Here is a 27,418-nt window from a genome sequence, read left to right as displayed (position 1 = left end):
TCAGTCACCATTTTCACTATATTTTCTATTGCAAAAAAAAGATAAAAGATGTAATATTTTATTCGTCAGCCTTAGGCTGGTTTATATAGTGAAGATACAATTATTACAATTGATTTTCTCCTTAATGGAGAATAAAGAAAAATAAAGATAGTATTAAAGACAATAATAAAACCGGAAATAATATATTTTCCAACATCCCCCCTCAAGTTGGTGCATAGATATTTATCATGCCCAACTTGTATCAAATACTCAAAAGTAGGTCTTGCCAAACTTTTGTTCAGGATATCTGCAGTTTGTTGACTTGAAGTCACGAAGGGTAGACATATGATTCCCGCATCTAACTTCTCCTTTATAAACTGTCGATCAATCTCGATATGCTTGGTTCTATCATGTTGAACTGGATTATGAGTTATGCTAATAGCAGCTTTACTCTCAGAGTACAATTTTAATGGAAGCTCAATTTTCATCTTAAGTTCTTCTAGGACTCTAAGGATCCATAGTCCTTCACAAATACCTTGAGACATAGCTCTAAACTCGGCCTCTGCACTACTCCTTGCTACAACTCCTTGTTTCTTGCTCCTCTATGTTACTAGATTACCCTAAACATATGTACAATATCTTGAGGTTGATCTTCTATCTGTGACTGAACCTGCCCAATCGACATCGGTGAATATAGACACATTTTTTTCACTAGTCTTCTTAAAAAATAATCCTTTTTCAGGATTTCCCTTCAAATATCTCAGTATCTTATAGACTGCCTCAAGATGTTCCTCAAAAGGAGAATGCATAAACTGACTCACTACACTAACTGAGAAAGCAATATCAAGCCGGGTGTGTGACAAATAAATCAGTTTCACAACCAATCTCTGATATCTCCCAATATCAACAGAAACATTACCTTCTCCCCAAAGTTTAGCATTAGGATCCATAGGGGTATTTGCAGGACGACATCCACTCATTCCTGTTTCTTTCAACAAGTCTATAATGTATTTCTGTTGTGAAACCACAATACCATTTTTTGACCGAGCAACCTCCATACCTAGAAAATTTCTCATGAATCCCAAGTCCTTGATTTCAAAGTCTACTGCCAATTTCTCTTTTACTCTTGCCATTTCCATTGTATCGTCTCTAGTAAGGACAATATCATCAACATAAACAATCAAGACAACAACTTTCCCATCGTGGGAGAATTTTGTGAACAAGGTGTGGTAAGCCTGTCCTTGGATGTATCCTTGTTTATTCATGGACTGAGTGAATTTTTCAAACCAAGCTCTAGGAGACTGCTTTAAACCATACAAAGACTTATTTAGTTTGCACATATTTGATCCAAATTTATTTTCAAATCCAGGAGGAATGTCCATATATACTTCTTCTTCTAGATCACCACTAAGAAAGGCATTCTAAACATCTAACTGATGCAAAGGCCAATCCATGTTAGCAGCAAGAGACAAAAGAATTCTGACAGTGTTCATTTTTTCAACAGGAGCAAATGTCTCTGAGTAATCTATACCATAGGTTTGAGTAAAGTCTTTAGCCACCAAGCGGGCCTTGTACCTTTCAATTGACCCATCTGAATTATACTTCACAATAAACACCCATTTGCATCCAACTGTCTTCTTGCCATCTGGTAGTGACGTAACACTCCAAGTTTTGTTCTTTTCAAGAGCTTTCATCTCCTCAAGTACAACTTCCCTCCACTTTGGAATTTCTAGAGCAACCTGCACACTTTTTGGAATTTCTACACTAGGCGATTTTGAAGTGAAGGCAGACATAGATGAAGACAAATTTGAATATGATATAAAATTGGACATGGGATGTTTAGTGCAAGATCTGACAGGTTTTCTAATGGCAACAGGATCATCTATATCAGGATACAAAATACGACTCTCAGAAACAGAGATAGACTTACCTTTTCTTTTGTTAGGAAATTGATCATTCCCCAGTTCAGATTCCTGGCAGTGTTGAGATGTGGACTTGTCCTTTCCTTTATGGTGCTTTTTCATAAAAACCTTTCCTTTACAAGTTCCGTTTTCTAATTCAAATTTGTTTTGTTGAAGTGACTCATTATTTTCTGGCATTTCAATTAGATCATCACTATCATTGTTTTTAGGATTCTCATTGTTTTCTACGAGAGAATTTGTAGGCTCGGATTCACAAGGTTCGTTACTCATGACAGTAGTAGGATCAGATAAAGAATCATGGCCATTTTCTGTTGGTGCAGGTGTAAAAATCTTAGAATTTTATGATATTGGCAAAGATAAGTTATTTAAAAAACTCAATTTGAAACGAGTCTTTGTTTATCTCCGCCCCTTGAAGATGAGTGTCATCAAAAAAAGATTTATTTTCAAAGAATGTAACATCATTAGTGACAAACATTTTCTTATTTTTTGGATCAAAACATTTATATCCTTTTTGGGTTGGGGAGTATCCAACAAAGACACATTTTATAGCACGTGGCTCAAGTTTTCCAACATTTTTATGTTCATGAACAAAGGTTGTGCAACCAAAGATTTTTAAAGTCAAAGCAGTTAAAACACGAGTACTAGGAAAACATTCTTTGAAGACATTAATAGGAGTTTGAAAATTGAGATTTTTGGAGGGCATTCTGTTAATTAAATACGCAACTGTTAAAACCGCTTCGCCCCATAAATAATTTGGTACTTTATTTGAAAAAAGTAGAGCTCTAGCAACCTCTAGTAAATGTCTATTTTTCCTTTCGGCCACTCCATTTTGTTGAGAAGAGTCCTCATTATTGAGGACTCTACCAAAAACTAGCGTATGCCGCTAATTGTGCGAAAGAATAGTTCGCTATGTACTTATCCCATGGCTTTGTGATGAGGAAGACCACCTGTTGTTGTTATTCGCCATAGGAGGCTAAACAGGTATGTGAATCGGGTCGAACAAAAATATGTTGAGGAAATTTTTATAGTAACCCCTAACCCAACAAAAATATATTGAGGAAAGCTTTATGGTAACCCCTAACCCAACAACAATAGGTTGATGAAAGCTTTACGGTAACCCCTAACCCAACAACGATAGGTTGAGGAAAGCTTTACAGTAACCCCTAACCCAGTGCTCTTGATACCATGTTAAGAAATGTGGTCGGGCCTAACTCAACCCTATAAAACCGGTTGGTAGAGTGAGGATTGCCCCCATTTATAAACTCATGTTCAGGTCATATATTGTTCGATGAAAGACTCTTAACACACCCCCTCATACCCAGGACTGGACATCTGGAGCATGGAAATAAATGGTGGGTGGTCCGATAGCGGAAACCATAATAGGTGGTCCACTGGATCTTAAACGAAGCTCTGATACCATATTGGAAAAAAAGATAAAAGCTGTAATATTTTATTCGTCAGCCTTAGGCTGGTTTATATAGTGAAGATACAATTATTACAATTGATTTTCTCCTTAATGGAGAATAAAGAAAAATAAAGATAGTATTAAAGACAATAATAAAAACGTAAATAATATATTTTCTAACATTTTTGTTGCTTATCCGACAAGAAATCAAGGATTTTGAGACACTGTGTACGCACTATGGTACCTTTAAGGTTAATTTTCATTCACGTAAGTTATTTAAGAAATTTTATTAATTGTCAATTTTATTTTATATTTTTGTGATTTTACGCGTAGGATGTCTGTGTTTTTGTCCAACAGGTCCAGGGGGAAGAACCGAGGAACTCGGAGCAAGGCAGTGCGGAATTCTGGCAAGCAAAGGAATGGAAAAATCCCGATACAAGAGGCCTGACACGGCCATCCGTGTCACCTGACACGGGCCGTGTCAGGTAGAAGGAAAATGAAGCAAAAGACAGTAGCCTGACACGGCCCTTGTCAGGCCTTATCCCGTACCGTGTCAAGCCCCATCGGTGTGTCAAGTGAAGCAGTGAGCTGACACGGGCCGTGTCAGGCCAAGCCCAAAATTTTCCCTTTTCATCGGGCTTTTGATATCGGGCTTGCAGAGAGATTTTTGGACATGTCCATCTATTGCTTGGAATTTTCGCTATATAAGAGAACCTTCTACCAAAGAAAATATCATCTTGGAACAAGGAAAAACACAGTATTGTCAAGCAATAAAGTATTACAGAGCGTAAGGAGTTCGGAGAGCTGAAGGTTTTCATGAGTGGAAGCGATTGAAGAGCGAAGTCATCCAAATACTTGTAATATGTAATTTTTATCTTGCATTTGTTTTGAACAGTATGAGTAGCTAAACCCCCCAATGCTAGGGGGTGTCCCTGATTTAGAATTGTAACGAATTTCAGTATACTTTTGCATTTATAATATTATTCTTACGGTAACCTTTTGATGTGTTTAATGTTTTCTCTTTCGAACCAATCAAGATTGTTTTGTGGTTATCAATTAGGCTGGACCGCCATTGATAAGGTTTTCATGAGGTTACTCTGCAGTAGATATCACCTAGGACTAGGGATACCCTGTACAAACCAGAGTGTTCTTGATATAATAAAGCTTAATTGCCTATGGACATAGAAATTAGGGTAGATTGATTAAAGGTTTTCTCACCAAGGATTTGGGAGAAAATACCCTTGAGAACTGGTAGTAATTGATATTTGTTGATGCAATAGTGACTCAGAGTTGTTACAAGGATAAATCATACACCTTCCCTGGCATTGTTCCTCTTACCTTGAAAACCCTTATTTTCATCCTTATTTGCCTTTGCCTTTATTTTTATAATTTTGAATCTAAAAACCCAAATCATACTTTTTGTTTAATTGAATGATAATTTGAACTCGATATTAACGTGTAGTCCTTGAGATCGACATTCGAGGAATTTATCCATTATTACTATAATAGGAAAAATAGTACACTTGCTATTTTTTCGATCAAGTTTTTGGCGCCGTTGCCGGGGACTGCCAAAATATAGAGTTTAATTTTTAGTTCAATTAAAATTTTGTTGCTTTGCAATAGAATTATTTTTCTGTCATTTATATAATTTAATTCACTAATCTGTGTATGCGAGGAGGGCCCTCATCATAATTTCTTTTTGACGCAGAAATTGAGAGAACCCTTCACCGGAGACGAAGAAACGCTAGATTGGATTCCAAAGAAGAAGTTCCCTCTAACCACAAAGATTCAGAAAAAGAAATTATGGCTGAAATTCCTCCAGTTCCACCGCTTCCACCGTCGAAAAGACTCATAGGTGACTATGGAGGTGCAAATGCGTCGGGTGGTAGATTGACCATTGTCAACCAACCGGTGAATGTGACGAACTTTCAACTGCATCCTAGCATAATCAATCAACTTGAGAGATAATCTTTCACCGGAAAGGTTAATGAAGATGCCAACAAGCACCTGTAGAGATTCCTGACCATGAGTACTACTTTAAAAATTGACGGTCACACTAATGTAACAGAAAAGTTAAGAATGTTCCCGTTCACCTTATTTGAAGAGGCGGAATAGTGGTTCTACTCTCTTCCAGTTGGCACTATTACATCATGGGAAGAGATGGAAACAACTTTCTTAAATGAGTATTTTCCCGCATCAGTATTTCTGAAAAAAAGGTATGAAATCTTGAACTTCAAACAGAAAGATGGTGAGTCTTTCAGAGATACCTACAAAAGATTCAAAAGGGTCCTGGTAGCGTGCCCAACTCATAATAGGGATCAGACTGAACAAATGCAGATGTTTGTGAATGGGCTGAAAATAAAGACAAAACAATTAATTGATACAGCAGCTGGTGGCTTAACAAATTTCTCAACAGCCACCGGTATTAAAAGGATCATTGAAGCAATAACCGCAAATGAGCATATGGAATTATATGATAGGTGTACAAGCAAACCTGAAGGAGTAATTGACTTGAAAGTAGAAGCAAATAAAATCCGTTTGAAAGATACAGTTGCTGCTGAAATGGAGAAGAAATTAAAAGCGATGAATATAGGTACTCAATAGGTAGCTCAAATTCAACCTGCTCAGACCATCACTTGTGAAATCTGTAATAAACCTCACCATACTGTGTATTTCTTTGCAACTCCTCAACAAATTTAAGAGATAAAATTATTAAAGTAGAATAACCCCTACTCTAACACTTACAATCCAGGTTGGAAGAATCATCCAAACTTCTCCTGGAAAGATCGGAAATGGAATGTTCCATAACAGGGTCAAGGTCAATATCAGACTCAATATCAACAACAGCAAGCTCCAAGGAAAGAAAATTGGGAGATTGCCATTGAAAACATGGCAGCTCAAAATAGGCAATTTGAAGAAGAGACGAGAAACAATCAGAAAAACACCACCGCCTCTCTAAAGAATATTGAAGTTCAGTTGGGGCAAATAACACAACAACTAGCAAGTTCTCGAACACCAGGTTCCTTACCAAGTGAAACAGTTCAAAATCCGAGGGGTCAAGAGAATATTAGTACTGTCACAACGAAAAAGAAAAAGGTTGCTAAAAAGAAAAAAATATATATCACCGGGCGAGCCGACTGAAGAGGAAAGTACAAAGGAGACTAAATCGGTGATTAAGTTGCCCTACCCTCAGAGAGTGACAAAGAAGGAACCAAGCGAGTCAGACTTGGAGAAATTCATGACAATGTTTAAAAGGTTGAGGGTCATATGTCTTTGTTTGAATCACTCGAAAGAATGCCCAGGTACAAGAAATTCATGGAAGAGGTAATGGCTGAAAAGAAACCAACAGCAGAAGAACAGGTAGCCTGGAAGGAAAAGTATAGTGCAAACTCATTGGGGAAGAAAATTCCTAACAAACAAAAGGATCCGGGAACAGTAATAAAGTACCATATAAAACTAAAGAAAGAACCTTCAAAAAGGTACTAATAGATTCGGGAGCTAGTGTGAGTTTGATGCCATTATCAATCTATCATAGGTTGGGTATTAAAAATGTCAGTGATACAAAGACCAATCTGAAGTTTGCGGATCACTCAAGAAATGATGAATATGGTATAGTAGAAGACGTACTAGTAACAATAAAGGACTTGATTTTTCCTGTTGATTTTGTAATCCTAGACATACCAGAAGATGATGAGGCACCCATCATTCTGGGTCGACCTTTCATGCAAACAAGTTGATGCAATCTCGACATGGACCAGAGCACATTAACCTTGAAAGATCAAGACAAAGAGATAACATTGAATGCTATTGAAGACCAGGAGATATAGGAAGATACAGAATCTCACTATCAAGTAGGCTTAATCAGGACAGAGGCGAGAAGGCAAAGTAACATGCCAACATCAGAGAAAGATGCAGGAAGGACCTCTCGACTCTCATCACTGCCATTAGCCACCCTGAATGGAAAGACTCCCATCTCCATTCCAAAAACCAAGAAAAAGAAAAAAAAAATGAAAACATGGTAAGGAGATGAAGGTTAAAAAGGACTTGTGGCACAAAGGAATCCATACGGATGAAAGAGATAGCTTCCTAGTTTTGGACAAGAGGTGCAACAAGGTTTGGAGGCTGAAGTACCCCCCGTAACAAGGGGGATGAACCGTCGAGCCACGCGACATTAAATAAAGCGCTTAGTGGGAGGCAACCTACGCGTTGCTAGTTATAATTATTGTTTGTGTTTGTTTGTTATTTTAGGTTTGCACAGTTCCTTTCATAAAAGGGAGAAGGTACTCACATGGAAAAGGATGAAAATTTTGAATTTCGTGTGGGCATGTTGAATTTTCCGCCCCATCCCCCTTAGTGGGGCACTGTGAGTCACCCTCCTTCTATACTATTCTAAAACATTGAGGCCAATGTTTAGTTCAAGTGTGTGGGGGGGGGGGGTTTCCTATGCTTTTTACATTTATTTTTGTTTTGTTTTATGTTTTATTTGATTAGTTCTCAATTTTTACTATTAACATTTGGTTTATTTTTACTGTCGGGTATCATGTGTTGCATGTATTCCAGGTTCTTGGTATTATAGTTGGATGAGGTAATGATAAATAGCGGTAGTGGATGAAATGATCACTCCAATTACTATTGCTTGTTGCGAAGGATCTTCTCAGAAAGTCGATACTGCTGAAGAAAAGATCAGACGCAACTTCTAAAGCTCAACTAAAGTAGGTTCCCTATGCATTTCGAGTTAAGTAAGAAGTCGCACCATACTCGAAGTATTATGGATGCTATCAAGCTTTACCTAACATGGTGAGTACATAAAAAGCCAAACACATTTGTCATCATGAGCGATATCCAGGTATGCCTTATCACTCTGACTTTGCGTAGGTTCTCTAGGAGTTTCACTTCATGTATACACACACTGGGGCACGTTGTTTGATTATAGCCCTGAGCCTTTTTAGCCATCCCGTCAATGTTATCCTTTGTTAACCCCATTTGAGCATGTACCCTTTGTTTGTATAACCACATAAACATAACCCACGACCCAAAACACTTCCTTACCCTGTTCAGAGTCAATGTGATGTCATTAAGCTGTGTTAAATTCTAAGTTTGGGGTAAACCCCATAAGTATCAAAAACCAAGGTGAGGACGAAAAAAAGAAGAAGAAGAAAAAACGACCATAAAAAATTTGAGAAAACGAAATATAGTCGATAGTTCGAAAGAAGCACTCATTGAAGGAAGAGAACTCAGTTGAAAAAAAAGAGAGAATATCAAAGAAAAACTAAGAAATTGAAAAAGAAAGGAATAAAACACAGTGGAAAGAATATGAACATTGTCTCTGAACCCAAAACCACTTGTTTTCCTTTTTGTTTGTATTTACCAGACCATAACACAAGCCCCGTTACAACCCGAAAGACCTCAAAAAGTGTGTGTTATGTGTAGTTGATATGAAAGGAGAAACTATTCAAACTTATGAGTTGATATTGCATATTCTGAATTGAGAGTGAAAACACTTTAACCCCGAGAGACTTGGTGAGAGTGTGATGTAAGCTGATAGGTGAAGCGGTACCTCGATAAGGAAGTGTGGCAGAAAACTCATTAGGATAAGCAGGAACTGTAAAAGGGAGAGTGAAGGAATTGGCGAAATATCTCAGCAATATCATGGTAAGAATACAAATTTTGATAAGTGACACTTTGTCATATAGGACATTACTTGAGGATAAGAAATGAGATAAGTTTGGGGTTGTGATCAGTCACCATTTTCACAATATTTTTGTTGCTTATCCGACAAGAAACCAAGGATTTTGAGACACTATGTACGCATTATGGTACCTTTAAAGTTAATTTTCATTCCCGTAAGTTATTTAAGAAATTTTATTAATTGTCAGCTTTATTTTATATTTTCGTGATTTTACGCATAGGATGTCTGTCTTTTTGTCCAACAGGTCAAGGTGGAAGAACCGAGGAACTCAGAGCGAGACAATGCGGAATTGCGGCAAGCAAATGAATGGAAAAATCCCAGTACATGAGGCCTGACACGGCCACCCGTGTCAGGCAGAAGGAGAATGAAGCAAAAAATAGTAGCCTGACACGGCCGGCCGTGTCAGGCCTTATCCCATACCGTGTCAAGCCCCATGGTTTTCTCAAGTGAAGCAGTGAGCTGACACGGATGGGTCGTGTCAGCCCAAGCCCAGAATTTTCCCTTTTCATCGGGCTTTTGATTATCGGGCTTGTAGAGAGATTTTTGGACATGTCCATCTATTGCTTGGAATTTTCACTATATAAGAGAACCTTCTACCAAAGAAAAGATCATCTTGGAACAAGGCAAAACACAGTATTGTCAAGCAATCAAGTATTACAGAGAGTAAGGAGTTCGGAGAGCTGAAGGTTTTCATGAGCGGAAGCGATTGAAGAGCGAAGTCATCCAAATACTTGTAATATGTAATTTTTATCTTGCATTTGTTTTGAACAGTATGAGTAGCTAAACCCCCCAATGCTAGGGGGTGTCCCTGATTTAGAATTGTAACGAATTTGAGTATACTTTTGCATTTATAATATTATTCTTACGGTAACCTTTTGATGTGTTTAATGCTTTCTCTTTCGGACCAATCGAGATTGTTTTGTGGTTATCAATTAGGATGGACCGACATTGATAAGGTTTTCATAAGGTTACTCTGCAGTATCTATCACCTAGGACTAGGGATACCCTGTATGAACCAGAGTGTTCTTGATATAATAAAGCTTAACTTCATCTTAATTGCCTATGGACATAAAAATTATGGTAAATTGATTAAAAGTTTTCTCACCAAGGACTTGAGAGAAAATACCCTTGAGAACTGGTAGTAATTGATATTTGTTGATGCAATAGTGACTCAGAGTTGTTACAGGGATAAATCATACACCTTCCCTGACATTGTTCCTCTTACCTTGCAAACCCTTATTTTCATCCTTATTTTCCTTTGCCATTATTTTTATAATTTTGAATCTAAAAACCCAAATCATACTTTTTATTTAATTGAATGATAATTTGAACTCGATATTAATGTACAGTCCTTGAGATCGACATTCGGGAAATTTACCCGTTATTACTATAATAGGCAAAATAGTACACTTGCTATTTTTCCAATAAGACATCATCCAATGTTATTAAAGGTTTTAGGTAGGCCTCTGGCTGGCATGGTGAAGGGTTACCTTCTATTTTCAATGGTACTTGTCCAACTTGAGTCACTCTATAGTTTCTTGAGACGTCCTTCGTGTTCGTCCGTGAGTATCATGAAGTTTGTTGATTGGATAATAGTTGGTGGAGGGAGAAAGGAGAAAAAGGTATGCAAATGTATGTATATGTATGCAAATGCATGGGTATGCAAAAATACTTTTTAATTTTTTTTATTTTGAAGGTATGCTAAAATTTCTTTTTAGAAGCAATGCAAGTTTCACATTAGGCTAGTGACAGATAAGAGAACCTACATAGGTTTAGGGATTGTGACAGACAAAAGTAAACCCCCTACGAGTTTAGGATAATATGGATATATCCACATATTGGTTTAAGGATAATGTAGAATATAAGGATTTCTTGTTTAAGAAGGGTCCTTATAGATGGGGATAATGATCGACATGGGAAACCCAAACGGGTTTAGGGATAGGTAAGGTAATATGCAAGCATGACCTAACTAAGGTAGACTTCTTATGATAGGCCAAATCTAGGTTTAGACTACCCAATCCCTTCACTTGTAGAATATAAAATTTTGGATGATAGTCCTAGAGTCATTGACTATACCCTTGTTTTACCATAAGAAGTGCTAGAAGAGGTGTCTAGAGTCATGAACCAAATTCAAGGTTTCATCGTGAAGAAATGCTAGTCTTCTTAAGACAAAATCTTTGAATAAATCTACTCTAGGCGAAATCGTCATCAAAGACCCCACAAAATGATAACCCTAATGGCCAAGACAGGACGATCCCTGACTTAAACTTATTACGTTTTCCCCAAGCCTGGATTTTGGCTTTACACATAGCAACTATCCCAACCAATCATAATACATGAATAGTAATATAATATTGAAATATGAAATAAAAATACAATCAATGAATAATAAAAAATAGATAAATAAATAACCATAAAGAAAATGAAACAAGCAAACAATCAAACCCACAAAAAATCCTAAAACTAAGGGATACGATGTACTTTTTTTAGGAAAGTATAAGAAGTCCCCAGCAGAGTCGTCAGCTATCGCAGTTGGAAAAATGGCAGAGTCACCACCATCTTTTATTCGTTCATAAGGAACAAAAAATAATGATCAAACCTATAAATTAAGGGTGAGATGCTAGGTTCGAGAGTCGATTAAGTAAGGGAAATGTGTCAGGCACCCCTTATCTCCATTGTACTCAATGAGATCCTCCTTTAATTCTAGGGTTAGTGTGTGTCTAAAGATGTTTGCTTTATTATTTATTAATTGTTTAATTTATCATATTTATAAAAAAAAGTTTTATTATTAACAAAAAGAAAATTTATTAAGAGGAAAAGACCTAAAAATGCTTTTGATTATTGTACTCGCTAGAGTTTACAACTTTATACCTACGTACCCCGATGTTGGAGGAAGGATCAAAGCATCGTAGTTCTTGTAAAAAATGTTGGTTTGTTTGTTATTTTTATCCTTTGAAAAGTTCTCACACACCGAGGGAGGAGAAATAATCGATTTTGGAAAAATGCCTAAATGCTCAAGGGTAGAGGACTTATGATTTGAGGTAGGTTAGATTTATTTTATCTCATTTGATTGATTGCAAAAATATAATAATTAATTTATTTAATAAAATAAATTAATAATGATATTATATATTTATTTAATAAAAATATTAAAAGGATAATTATATAAATCCAAATATTATATCCCTTATCCCTAATTTTTTTATCCCTGAAACCCTAAAATTTCCTTAGAGATTTATCCCATGATTATCCCCATTATTGATTACAAAAAAATATAATACTTAATTTATTTATGAAAATAAATATTATATATTTATATGACATATCCCTTATCCCGATTTCTATCCCTTAATTTATCCCTTGTTTTTATCCCTTAATTGTTTTGCGAAAATATAATATTTGATTTCTTTAAAAAATGAATTAATGATCATACTCGAATATTATATATAACCTTCATCCTTGATTTTATCCCTTGGGCAACCCTAGAATTTTATCTCATATTTTATCCAATGTTCTTATCCCCTTTATTATTTTCCCGTCTGATTGCAAAAATATAATGATTAATCTATTGCAAAATTATAATGATTAATCTATTTAAGAAAATAAATGATAATATTAAATATTAAATGATAAATGATATATCCCTTATCCATGATTTTATCCCTTATTTTTCATCCCTAAAATCCTAGATATTTATTCCATAATTATCCCTAAATTATCCCATAGTTATCCCATAAATGATCCTAATTCCCTAATTAATTAATATTAACTATTCAATTATATATTTTTTGTCTTCTTATTTATGTTAATTATAAGGGAATAATTAGAATATATTTAATAAATTATTTCTAATTAACCTTAATTATAATAATCCTATTAACCCTAATATAATATTAACTAATTTTTTTTCTTTGTTATGTTAAATATGTTAAAGAAAATAAAAGAAATAATTTGTATTTTTATTTTTATGTATATTAATAACCTATATGAATTAACCCAAACCAATTCAACAAAATGCTCTAATTAATTATAATGAACGGGATTTTCTATAATCTTAAATTTTTACTTTATTTTTTTATTATTTGGACATTTATTGTTTTGTACTTTTTCTTGTTTTTAATAAATAATTTATTTATTTTTGGAATAGTCATGATAAGCAAGATTATATTATTTTCCAAATTTGGATGTTGTTGTAGATACTGGTTTATGTTATTAGTTGTGTATTTTGCTAATGAGATTTGATAAAAATTCACTATTTATTTAGATAATGTAAATTAAGAAAGAAACAACAAAATTATTTGAAGGATTAAAGGGTATTGATTTTGTTTGATTTTTCTTGAATTATTATAAAAAAACATGACTTGAAGAAATAAAAAAAAATTAACTTTTAATTTCTACATGTTATTATGTATCAAAGGAGACTTATGAGAGTTGTATAATTAAAAAAAGAAACTATATTATATAACATAATTCAATGTCAAGGATAACAAGATAAAAAAATTATCGGCCCCAAAGTTATTGGGAAAAAATTTCCACTTTCTCTGTCCTTGCCCCTCATTCTTTGACTTCTCTTCTCGTTCCTCTTTGATTGTAGGGATTGCCTACAAGGTTTTGGGTTGCAGAGATGATTGAAACTCAGATTAGGGTTTTAGTGTTGTTGTTCTTCAATGTGAAGAATAAAAACTTTAAGAATAGTAATTTGTGAAGAATAACAACTTTAAAAATAGTAATTTTGTAAGACTGTGGATCTATTTTTTGTGGTAATTGTAGGTTTATTTATAGGGTGGAATTAGGTCAAGAATTGAATGAGATTTGTCAGTTTAGGAAGATTTTCATGTGATTTTGATTTTATTTTGTTTCTTAGAGACCAAGACAATGAATCTAGATGGATTCATGGCTTATCTACAATGTAACAGCAAAATATAAATGAAATTGATTTTTTTTACAATTTTTGATGTTATAATAATAATGCAATAATATTAGTTAATAATTAAAAAAAAAACTAATATTGCAAAATAGTAATAATAACATGAATAAAAAGATCTTGATTTTTTTATTTTATTTTTATTTTTCCTTGATTTTTTAAATTAAAATACGTTAAAAATAAATGATATAATTGTAATTATATATATATTATTAAAAAATTCAAAAATTAAATATTAAAAATAAAAAATGCAAGTTTTAATTTTAAAATAATATAAGTAAGGGTAAAAAGAAGAAGAAATTTTGAAAGTGGAAAAAATTCAATGTGTGAAAATGTTTCTTCTATTATCAAATTATTAGGTTAAAATATTTAATTATAATATTAAAATATGCATCAAAAATTAAATAAATAATTAATGTAAATGGATGCTGACCTAACATAGAAATATATATTTTTGACTTTTTGTTTAAGTTGCCTCATAATGATACTAAATTGTTAGAAATATATATTTTTGACTTTTTCGTTAAGTTGCCTCATAATGATACTAAATTATTATTAATTTTAAAACTTAAATAAACAAACAAACAATAATGATAGTAAAAATTAAAAATTTAACTCTAATAATTAGGCCCTAATCAACAAAATAAAAAAAAGATTTTTTAGAACAAAATTCTGATAATGATAAAAGAGATTTTGATTCAAAAATAAAGACTAATATTGAATTCAAACTCCCGCGTTTATACTCAAATTTCTTAGACTCCTCTTACTATCAATTAGACAATCACATTTTTTGAAATAAAATAACTTTGGCAAGTATATAGAATAATGATTTAATTATCTCAATAATCATGAAACAATCTTAGTAACTATTTTAAGCTTTAGATAACTGACTAATTAAAATATTATCCCAATCAATAAACATTAATAATTTTTCTAGCCTAATTAGTTAATTAAACAAATGACCAAATGACTTTAACATGTACTCTCTAATAGATTGCAAACTAAATGTTTTTCTAAGTAGTTAATACAATTATATGTTAATTTGACAAATTAAATTTTATCCTAAAAAGAATCCTAAAATAGAGATTAAACTCTAATGTAAGATCAAACTATAACTTGTAAGGAGTTCTAGACAAGTCAGTAATCTAAACTCTAAGTTAGCTGAGAATGGTGGTCAAAATTAGGGGTATGATAACTTAATATTAATATGTAAAAAAAATAAAAAATATTAATATTAATCTATCCCCATTTAACTAATAACGTTATTATAATCTATTCTATCCATGCTATTAAAATAAATAATCCCCTAATTATTATTTTTTTACTACTGTATTTTAATAAAATAAAATGTCCTTGTTACGAATGGTAATATCCCTCTAGCATAACTCCCTAAATTATTACGTTCCAAGCAACATCCCTGAATTAAAACAAATCCTTAAGAGGGACTAAAAAGTCAAAATGGTCCATTTCTTTTTTAAGGTTATATGGGTTGACCAGATGTCTTATAAAGAGTCCTGAGTATGTCAATGACTTAGATTTTAAGTCAATAATAAGAAATAAATAGTGGTCAAATTTTGGGGTCCGACAGGGAAAATTTATCCACAAGTCAAATGACTGAAAATATGGCGCATCAAGGGATAACCTATCATTGATGCAAAGTGTTGAAGATAATTTATGATCATCTATCAATATGTTTGAATCAAAGAAGGTTGAATCAACCTCAAATTCATCTATCAATAATTTGAAATATGGAAGATCTCATCAACCAAGCAATCCACTAAAGCCAAAACATGAACAAAATTGAAATTAAAATGAATCAAAATAATAATTAAGTTAATATCAAAATATGATCAAAAATTTCTAAGAGAATAAAATAGAAAAGTATAGAAATGATATTGAAAAAATAAATATGAAAATAAGTAAAAAAGAAAGAGAAAAAAAGAAATAAGAGCAAGGGGGTGCAGAGTAGTAAGGTGATGGTTTGCTGAAGTAATTGTGAGGGCATTCCTCCACTAAGGACCAACATATTGATCCAAACAAATTGGGAGGTGTGAAGGCTCGTGGGAAGTGCAGGAGGTAAGAAAATGGGTCTGAGGCCCAAGGTAACATGTTACAAGAAGAAATAGAAAGGGTCTGAGGTTCAAAAAAACGCGCCATTTGACTCTCAACACTTCACCGTATCTACCACGTCGGCATCACCTCCGATGGCGGCGGAGAACCCAGAACCACCAACCACTTACATCAACTTGATCATCTCTGTACCCTGAACTTAAATCCAACCGTGTTTTGTCCAAAACACCAAGAGCAGTCTGAATCGAAGCTTGAAAGGGATGAACCCTAAAGCTTTGGAGGAAAATTAAATGATGATGGCGCACGGACTCGGGAAATTGGTTGAGGGTTATTGCTCTTTGAAGCTTACTCTACAAGGTGGTAACCTCTGCTTGATGAATGGAAGGAAAAGGTGAACAACTATGATGAAACTCCGACGAGAATGAGTTAAAGCAGATGGACTGGACTTGCAAATAGGTATGTTTGCTTATTTCTTAGTCTCTCTTCCTCTTTGCTTCGCATCGAACTCTCCTTCTTTTGAAATTCTGATATGTGGAATTCATCTGTGAGTTGAATGTTATGAGGTGATGATGAACTCGGGGAATGAATGGGTGAGTTGAGAGGTTTTGTGTGTCGTGTGATATATGGATTGTGAAGAGTGAAAAATCGTGTTCCATCCTCCTCTTTGAAATTTTGTGGCCTACTATAAATAGAAGAAAAAAGAGAAGGTGTAAATTCTATTAGTTGATTTTGCAGTCCAGTTATGTTACATGAATTGGTTTTGATTATGGGCTCGATTTGCATTGGCTTCTATGGATCAGGGACTATTGTTTTGCATTGTGCACTTGTTTGATTTATGCTTTGGATTGCATCTTAGGTGTAGCGGTTTTGCTGAAGAGTTGAGTTGGAAAAATAGGTTGAATTATGATGGGCTTGTTATGGGATTGTTGGTTAGCTAGTTTGAAATGGTTTTTATTGTTTGTGAATTGCATTGGCCTGCTAATTGAAGTGTTTGTATGCTAAGGGATGCTACTTCAGTTTGGATCCCTTGCCATTGTTTGCTTGTGTGACTGCATTTGTGTTATTATTTTGTTGCAGGATTAAGATGGGATGAGCCTGCCATCATAATGCAGCAGCATGAATGGACCTGGTTTTGTACTGGGCTCATTTGGTAGTTTGGATTTCATGTGATGGATGGTTTTGTTTCATGCCTTTTTGTAGGCGGAGATGCAAGGAGATTTCAACAAGAGCAATGGCCATCAAGCTAAAGCAAATGAATCATGTAGATGTTGTGTGGACTTTTGTAGGATTTACCCATGTGATATTGCATTTCCTTGGACTGATGAATTGGAATGTTATTTGTTGTGTGGGTTACCTTTCCAAAGTGTGGCTCAAAGTGTGATTGAATGGGCCTTGTGATGTATGCCATGAAGTGTTAGCAATATGAATAAAACATGTAGCATGAAAGCAAGTAGAATTAGGATCTTTTCTTTGTATGGACATGAACACATGTAGTGATACATTTTGTTATGAATGTAAATTTCCATGGATGAATGCTAGTGAATGTATGAATGCAGATTGAAATCAGGACTTGTATGGCTGCTTGTAACGTGTAGTAAAACTAAGGCCTTTGGTGCACATGATCATATAAATGCCAATTTTGTAAACAAACATTTTTTTAAAATTCAAATGCAAACTTAAATAGAAAAATGCTACCAATGAATGAAGTTTATGGCTTTTTAGAAAAGGTGTGTTGAATTTGGTCAAAGTTGAACAAAAATTCAATTGTTGACCAAAGTCAACTTTGGTCAAAGTTGCTATTTTTTCTATTTTCTTTTGTAAGATGGCCTATGTATGAATGAATCTTTGTATAAAATTCCTTTTGAATGTAATGAAACAATGCTTTGTTTTGCCTACTAAAATCATGTTTGAATGGTCTTGAATGAAACATGTTCTACGAACTTGAATGAATGAAGGGATCATGAATGTGTATGAAATCAACATGGATTACCAATCCCACAAATGGACTAACCATCAATGATATTCTAATGAACTATGAAATAGGGAATCCACAACAAGAATCAATGCAAAAACAAGCAATGGGCTAAACTTGTAAATTAAGCAACCAAGTGATTTGAATGCATCTTGACTATGCCATGCTTGTGGATGGAAACAAAACCCTTGAAATAACCTAAGGGTGAAGTAAACTTGATGACAAGAACTAATGAATGTATGAACAAATGATCAAAGTAATAACCATTCAAGGCTCAGTCAAATACAAACAATGCAAGGAGCCATCATGAATGAACTAAGGCCTTGAATCAAGAATTAGGGCACAATGCAATCCACAAGTGATTGGATGATTAAGTAAGATCAACAAGTGACAGGGTATGGTGCACCTCCTTAATTAGGGTTTAGGATCAAGTCACAAGGTCAAACTGATGAAACAAGCAACAAGGGATCAAGGACGTAGGGTTTTGCAAGCCACATGGTTAAAAGATGATCAGATGAGTTACAATGCTCCAAACCAAAGACCTATAGCAAATTAGGGTTTCCATGATAAAAGTGAAAGGTGAAGTGAACAAGTGCCAAAGCTCAAGAAGCAAACTTATATCACACGCCTCTATCACTAGGATTTAGGATTAAGGCAAGAACAAAGAGCCTCTTACAAACAAGAGCTAGGTTTTAAGATCAAACCACATGAATAATGCCATGAATCCCACCACAAACCTTTGAATCTATGAAGATGCTTATGAATGTTAATATTGAAATTCTAGTTATCAGACTTTCGATGTCACACGGGTTGTTATGACATCCGATTCTGCGCAGACAAGAATTATGCAGAACTTAAAAGTAAGTGCAGTAACTAACACAAGTAATTGTTTACCCAGTTCGGTCCAACATGACCTACGTCTGGGGGCTACCAAGCCAGGGAGGAAATCCACTATTAGTAGTATTAATTCAGACCTTAAACCAACTGTTTAACCCTATCACTTAATACCTACCCAATGCAATTTCAATCTTACACTAAGATCAGAGTTCCTACTCACTCCCCCTCAATCACCTCAGTGATTACAACCTTTAATTACTATTAAAGACACTTGTGAAGTCACACTTCAAACAACTCTTGATTGTGCTTAACAACTTTAATCAAGATACATATCACTCACGCTTAAAAGCTTAGAGTGACACAACACTTACAACTCAATGAACACCCTATACCAATGCAATCATCTACGTGATAATAGCTTGGCTTACAAGATACGTCTAATACAAGACACACAAAAATACAGCAGTGAAGTATGATGAACACACTGAATCTTCACGCCTAAAATCCCCAGTTCTGAATGAAGGATTGCCATCCTTTTATATTGCAGCACTTGGGCCTTGTACTTGTATTTTCCTGAAATTAAGGTCACGCGAGTTCCCCTAAATTCCACATCTAGGTTACTAACAAATAGGCTATTTGTTAGGTTCATTAATTGTAGCTTGGTTGTTGGTTTCCTGGATTTTCTCTCAGCTGTTAAATCCCTGAAGAATAGCCTGAGAAAAATGCTGAAACAGAAAAACTAAACAACCTACAATATAGCATACGCTGTCAGGAATGAAAGTCACAACATTCAGTTTGACATCCAAATCAAGGACCATATGCTAAGTCTGTTTTTCCTGAAAACAGACAGTACAAATTTGTTGAACTGTACAGGACCAATCTGTCCATACCTCAGTATCAGCGTACATTAATAAATGTCAAGACATCCAATTTGACATTTACACAATTAGCCTTATGTCAGGCCTGTTATCCTCCTGAAGAACAGACTGAGATACATACTGAAGTGTAGCAGAAAACCACTCTTCCTATTGTTCAGTATATGCTGTCAATGATGAATGTCATAACATCCAGTTTGACATTCAGACAGTAGGCCTTATGCCAGGTCTGGTATTTCCTTGATAACCAGACTGAAAATAAATACTGAGTTCTAACAGAACACCAACTGTTCTATTCCTCAGTATCTGCTGACAGGGATGAATGTCATAACATCCAGTTTGACATTCAATAAATCCTGTATTAGCTAATCCTGCAGTATACTACTCAGGTATTTCATGACATCAGCCAAGACATCAGAGTACAGCTAGATATTCTAACATACAATGCAGTCAAACAAACTCCTCCACAGCATGTCATGACATCAGTCAAGACATTAGAATCCAGCTAGTGTTTTACCATACAATGCAGCCAATTAAACACCTACAAACTCCCCCTTTGGAATTTTTTTGGCTAAAACACTTTGGTCTCACAACAGATTGCATAGCAGCGGAAAACCTACATCTAGCAGGAAATTAACCTAGCTAATACACTCAGAGTTGCAGCACACTCACACACAAGGAAGTTAAATAAAAACTTCACATACCAGCACACATACAGAAGTTAAATAAAAACTTCTAATTGCAGCACACACATACATACTCACACTCATTATAAGTGGAACAACTGCTGCATCACAACCTCTGGATTAGAGGATCTTGAATATCTGTCCTGAATAGCTGTTTAGCAAAACAATCTGTTGTCCTGGGGTATCACCTGTTACTCCCCCTTTTTGTCAAAACTGTTGCCAAAGCAACACTTTAAATTACAGATCCACATAAAACAGAATTACACCTAAAAGACAGAATTACAGTCTTGGTTTTACTTCACAGTTTCAACCAAGTCAACACCCACTTGATCTTACTTCACAGCTTTGATCAAGTAGTCACACACTCTTGCTTTATAATAGGTACCACCATATCAGATGCCATGACTTTGTGTCTGACATCCAGAACCACTCCTGCATGAACATTGTCCTTGAACTCCTGCAGGTGCATAGGCTGCCTCAAGTTAGGATATCTCCTTAACCTCTTGTTGCCACACTTGTTGCAAGTGACATAGCTATGGTCTGTTGACCAATCAGAGCACACTTCCAATTGTTTAATAGGCAGAGTTATTAAACAATACATCCCAAACATCATTGGTTGCTATAAGTTCTCAGAGAGACATATTCCCAGTTTGCCCCTTAAGTTTTCAAACTGAGTAGCATCCAGAGCCTTTGTAAATATGTCAGCCAGTTGGAGTTCAGTGGCTACATGTTCCAAGGTAATCACTTTGTCTTCCACCAGATCTCTGATGAAGTGATGTCTAATGTCAATATGTTTGGTCCTGCTGTGTTGGATGGGATTCTTGGAAATATTGATGGCACTGAGATTATCACAGAACAATGTCATGACATTTTGAGAGACATTGTACTAAGTGAGCATCTGTTTCATCCAAACCAGTTGGGAACAACTGCTTCCAGCTGCTATGTATTCAGCCTCTGCAGTGGACAGAGATACACAATTCTGCTTCTTGCTGAACCATGATATGAGATTGTTTCCCAAGAAGAAACATCCTCCTGATGTGCTTTTTCTGTCATCAGCACTCCCAGCCCAGTCAGCATCACAATACCCAGATAGGACAGGCTCAGAACCATGTGAGTACAACATCCCATAGTCACAAGCCCCATTGATGTACTTGAGAATCCTCTTGACTTGATTCAAGTGGCTCAATTTGGGCTCTGCTTGGTATCTCGCACACACTCCAACTGCATAGGAAATGTCAGGTCTACTTGCAGTTTGGTATAGAAGACTACCTATCATGCTTCTATACAAACATTGATCAACACTGGGCCCTCCATCATCTTTGGTTAACTTTAGATGAGTAGGTGCATGAGTTCTCTTGTGCCTAGCATTATCCATACCAAACTTCTTAACTATGTTTTTGGCATACTTGCTTTGGGAGAGAAACATAGAATCCTCCATTTGGTTGACTTGCATTCCAAGAAAATAAGTCAGTTCCCCAACCAGACTCATTTCAAACTCAGATTGCATTTGGTGAACAAAATGTTTTACCATTTGCTCTGACATTCCACCAAAAACTATATCATCCACATAGATTTGAGCAATCATGATTTTGCCATCTTCATCCTTCACAAACAAGGTCTTATCTATCCCACCTTTTCTGTATCCATTTGAGGTCAGAAATTCAGTCAACCTTTCATACCAAGCTCTAGGTGCTTGCTTCAACCCATACAAGGCTTTCCTCAACTTGTACACATGCTTAGGTTGGTTAGGATCACAGAACCCTTTCGGTTGTTCCACGTAGACTTCTTCATTTAAGTAGCCGTTTAAGAATGCACTCTTCACATCCATTTGGAACAATTTGAACTTCAGAATGCATGCTACACCTAACAACAATCTGATGGACTCAAGCCTAGCAACGGGTGCAAACGTCTCATCAAAATCAACCCCTTCAACTTGAGTATATCCTTGAGCTACTAGTCTTGCTTTATTTCTAGTAATTACTCCTTTCTCATCAGACTTGTTTTTGTAGATCCACTTGGTACCAATGATGTTAGTCCCTTCAGGTCGTGGAACTAGCTCCCATACTTCATTCCTTTTAAACTGCTCCAGTTCATCTTGCATGGCATTGATCCAATATTCATCAGTCAGGGCTTCTTTCATATTTTTTGGTTCAACCTTGGATACAAAACAGGAATTTGAGCTAATTTCCCTTGATCGGGTAGTCACACCACTATTGGGATCTCCTATGATAAGATCCTTAGGGTGGTCTTTCTGAATTCTGATAGATGGCATTTTGGTGGGTGCATCTACCTCACATTCAGTAGGGGTTTCCTGTACTTCTTCAGACTTGACTGGTATGTCTGTTGTAGTATCAAGGAATGTTCCAACATCCTCTATGACATCGATTCCTTCCTCTTTATCATCCACAATAACATTTATGGATTCCATCAGGATATTGGTCCTGTAGTTGAACACTCTGTACGCTCTGCTGTTAGTTGAGTATCCTAGGAATATACCCTCATCACTTTTGGGATCCATTTTCCTTCTCTGTTCACGATCTGTGAGAATGTAGCATTTACTTCCAAAGATATGAAAGTACTTCACAGTGGGTTTTCTGCCTTTCCATATTTCATACAGAGTGGAGGAGGTTCCTTTTCTCAAGGTGACTCTATTGTGAACATAGCAAGCGGTATTCATAGCTTCAGCCCAAAAGTGCATAGGGAGCTTCTTTGCATGAATCATAGCTCTGGCAGATTCTTGAATAGTTCTATTTTTCCTTTCAACTATCCCATTCTGCTGAGGAGTTATAGGAGAGGAGAACTCATGACTTATTTTTTCAGACGAGCAGAACTCATCAAACTTGGAATTTTTGAACTCCGTACCATGATCACTCCTAATTTGGACAACACAACTGTCCTTTTCCCTTTGAAGTCTGATGCACAGGTCTTTGAAGACATCAAATGTATCCGACTTCTCTCTGATGAAGTTTATCCATGTGTATCTGGAATGGTCATCAACCACCACATATGCATATCTCTTTCCACCCAGACTTTCAAGCTGCATAGGTCCCATTAAGTCCATGTGCAACAGTTTCAGAACTCTGGAAGTTGTAGGATGTCCCAGCTTCGGATGTGACATCTTGGTTTGCTTGCCCACCTGGCATTCTCCACAGACTCTTCCTTCATCAATAAGCAGCTTTGGGATTCCTCTAACTGCTTCCTTGGATATGATCTTTTTCATTCCCCTTAAGTGTAGATGACCAAGGCGTCTATGCCACAGTTTCACCTCCTGTTCTTCCTTGGCTGAGGAGCACATTGTGGAAAAGTTTGAGAGCTTAGGTTCCCACAGATAATAGTTATCTTTGGATCTGGATCCTCTCATAACTTCTTGATTATCTCCATTTGTCACAACACATAGCTCCTTAGTGAACTGAACATAGTATCCTTGATCACACAACTGGCTTATGCTGATGAGGTTGGTCGTCAATCCTTTTACTAACATTACATTATTCAGTTCCGGGACTCCAGAGCAGTCCAGCTTACCCACACCTTTTATTTTTCCTTTAGCACCATCACCAAAGGTCACATAACTGGTAGTGTGCGGTTGTATATCCACCAATATATTCTCCATACCAGTCATATGTCTTGAGCAGCCACTGTCAAAGTACCAGTCTTCTCTGGTAGATGCCCTTAGAGTTGTGTGAGCTAACCTAGCATACCATTATCGCTTCTTGATGGGGACATAGTGCCTATATGTCTTATGCTTAGGTCTGACATGAGGGGCTTGGTTAGGGTAACCATGAAGCCTGTAACAGAAGGCTTTTATATGGCCAAGCCTACCACAGTGGTGACATCTCCATTTCTGGAATTTCCTCTTCTGATGATTATTCATCCTGGTTCCCTGATGTTGAGACATTGGGTGTGACCTCCGCTTGAATTTCTGAACTTTAGCCTTTGGGCGTTTGAGTTCAGCTGAGGATTTTTTCACAAAGCCTAAACCAGATATGGTTCCAGACTTCTGTCCCACCTTTAGGATCTCTTCCAAGATGTCAGTTCCTTTATTCAACATTCTGATGGATTTAGTCATTTGATCCAGCTTGGAGGTCAGCAAGGTTATCTCACCATTTAGACCCTCTATGACAATCAGATGCTTCTGTCTCTCATCTTCCAGCTCCTTGATGAGCTTCTTCTGCTTTTCTCCTTGTACACGCACTTCTGCACTGGTGACACATAGCTTCTTATAAGCTGCAGCAAGTTCATCAAAGGTCAGTTCATCTGCACTTGAGTCATCATCAGTGGCACAAACACTCGTTAGTGCAGTGACATGTTTAGCAGATTCTCCTTCAGATTCACTTTCAGAATCTCCCTCAAACCATGTGACAGCTAGCCCCTTCTTTTGCATCTTGAGGTAAGTAGGGCATTCAGCTCTAATGTGTCCATAGCCTTCACATCCATGACATTGGATTCCCTTGCCTTGGTTGAACTTTTCTTCAGAAGTTGGTCTTTTCCTGATGTCAGACGAGATGTTCTTGACATTTGGTCTACCTCTTTGATCAATCTTCTTCACGAACTTGTTGAACTGTCTCCCAAGCATGGCTATGGCTTCTGATATGCTTTCATCACCTCCAGTATATCCTGCTTCTGACTCCTCTTCAGAATTTGATACAAAAGCTACACTTTTGTTCTTCTTTTCAACATTCTCACACATGCCCATTTCAAAGGTTTGGAGAGAACCAATGATCTCATCCACCTTCATGATGCAGATATCTTGAGCCTCTTCTATTGCAGTGACCTTCATGGCAAATCTCTTAGGTAATGACCTGAGAATCTTTATTACAAGTTTCTCTTCAGCCATTTTCTCACCTAAGCCACCAGAGGTGTTTGCAATCTCAAGAATATTCATGTGAAAGTCATGAATAGTCTCATCCTCTTTCATCCTCAGATTTTCAAACTTGGTGGTCAGCATCTGAAGTTTGGACATCTTCACCTTGGAGGTACCTTCATGAGTTATCTTGAGGATATCCCAAACTTCCTTAGCCAGCTCACAGTGGTGCACCAGTCTGAAGATGCTCTTATTGATTCCATTGAACAATGCATTCAAGGCCTTAGAATTTCCAAGGGCTAATGCCTCTTGCTCCTTGTCCCACTCTTCTTCAGGAATCTGCACACTGACTCCATCTTCACCTGTCTTCGTTGGATGTTCCCATCCTTTGTTGACAGCTCTCCAGACTTTGCTATCTAGAGACCTTAAGAAGGCTATCATACGAGGCTTCCAGTCATCATAGTTAGAACCATCCAACATGGGCGGTCTATTTGAGTGTCCTATATCCTTGTCCATGGTACTAGAAAGTAACTTCCCTAGATCTCACCCAGAAATTAACAGGAATGGTGCCTGCTCTGATGCCAATTGAAATTCTAGTTATCAGACTTTCGATGTCACACGGGTTGTTATGACATCCGATTCTGCGCAGACAAGAATTATGCAGAACTTAAAAGTAAGTGCAGTAACTAACACAAGTAATTGTTTACCCAGTTCGGTCCAACATGACCTACGTCCGGGGGCTACCAAGCCAGGGAGGAAATCCACTATTAGTAGTATTAATTCAGACCTTAAACCAACTGTTTAACCCTATCACTTAATACCTACCCAATGCAATTTCAATCTTACACTAAGATCAGAGTTCCTACTCACTCCCCCTCAATCACCTCAGTGATTACAACCTTTAATTACTATTAAAGACACTTGTGAAGTCACACTTTAAACAACTCTTGATTGTGCTTAACAGCTTTAATCAAGATACACAGCACTCACGCTTAAAAGCTTAGAGTGACACAACACTTACAACTCAATGAACACCCTATACCAATGCAATCATCTACGTGATAATAGTTTGGCTTACAAGATACGTCTAATACAAGACACACAAAAATACAGCAGTGAAGTATGATGAACACACTGAATCTTCACGCCTAAATTCCCCAGTTCTGAATGAAGGATTACCATCCTTTTATATTGCAGCACTTGGGGCTTGTACTTGTATTTTCCTGAAATTAAGGTCATGCGAGTTCCCCTAAATTCCACATCTAGGTTACTAACAAATAGGCTATTTGTTAGGTTCATTAATTGTAGCTTGGTTGTTGGTTTCCTGGATTTTCTCTCAGCTGTTGAATCCCTGAAGAATAGCCTGAGAAAAATGCTGAACTAGAAAAACTAAACAACCTACAATATAGCATACGCTGTCAGGAATGAAAGTCACAACATTCAGTTTGACATCCAAATCAAGGACCATATGTTAAGTTTGTTTTTCCTGAAAACAGACAGTACAAATTTGCTGAACTGTACAGGACCAATCTGTCCATACCTCAATATCAACGTACATTAATAAATGTCAAGACATCCAATTTGACATTTACACAATTAGCCTTATGTCAGGTCTGTTATCCTCCTGAAGAACAGACTGAGATACATACTGAAGTGTAGCAGAAAACCACTCTGCCTATTATTCAGTATATGCTGTCAATGATGAATGTCATAACATCCAGTTTGACATTCAGACAGTAGGCCTTATGCCAGGTCTGGTATTTCCTTGATAACCAGACTGAAAATAAATACTGAGTTCTAACAGAACACCAACTGTTCTATTCCTCAGTATCTGCTGACAGGGATGAATGTCATAACTTCCAGTCTGACATTCAATAAATCCTGTATTAACTAATCCTGCAGTATACTACTCAGGTATGTCATGACATCAGCCAAGACATCAGAGTACAGCTAGATATTCTAACATACAATGCAGTCAAACAAACTCCTCCACAGCATGTCATGACATCAGTCAAGACATTAGAATCCAGCTAGTGTTTTACCATACAATGCAGCCAATTAAACACCTACAAACTCCCCCTTTGGAATTTTTTTGGCTAAAACACTTTGGTCTCACAACAGATTCCATAGCAGCGTGTCGCAACCTGAAAAATACAGTGCGAAAAAAAAACAACCTGCGAAAGAAAAAGACAGAAGAGTCGCCACCGTGCGTTATTCATCCCAAAGGAGGGAAAGGAAACGCTCGAAGTAAACCTGAA

At 36.2% G+C, this 27,418-nt stretch overlaps 1 long non-coding RNA gene across 1 annotated transcript; it reads left to right on the top strand.

The window, feature by feature from the left end:
* Positions 1–15,984: 15,984 nt before the first annotated feature.
* Positions 15,985–17,522, top strand: LOC127088124 (uncharacterized). Its single transcript, XR_007790125.1, has 2 exons — positions 15,985–16,445; positions 17,067–17,522. It is a non-coding gene; the product is annotated as an uncharacterized LOC127088124 (long non-coding RNA).
* The last annotated feature ends 9,896 nt before the right edge of the window (positions 17,523–27,418 follow it).

Source organism: Lathyrus oleraceus, chromosome 5 (genome assembly GCF_024323335.1).
Source record: "Lathyrus oleraceus cultivar Zhongwan6 chromosome 5, CAAS_Psat_ZW6_1.0, whole genome shotgun sequence".
Lineage (NCBI taxonomy): Eukaryota > Viridiplantae > Streptophyta > Magnoliopsida > Fabales > Fabaceae > Lathyrus > Lathyrus oleraceus.
This window is presented reverse-complemented; position numbering and strand designations above follow the sequence as displayed.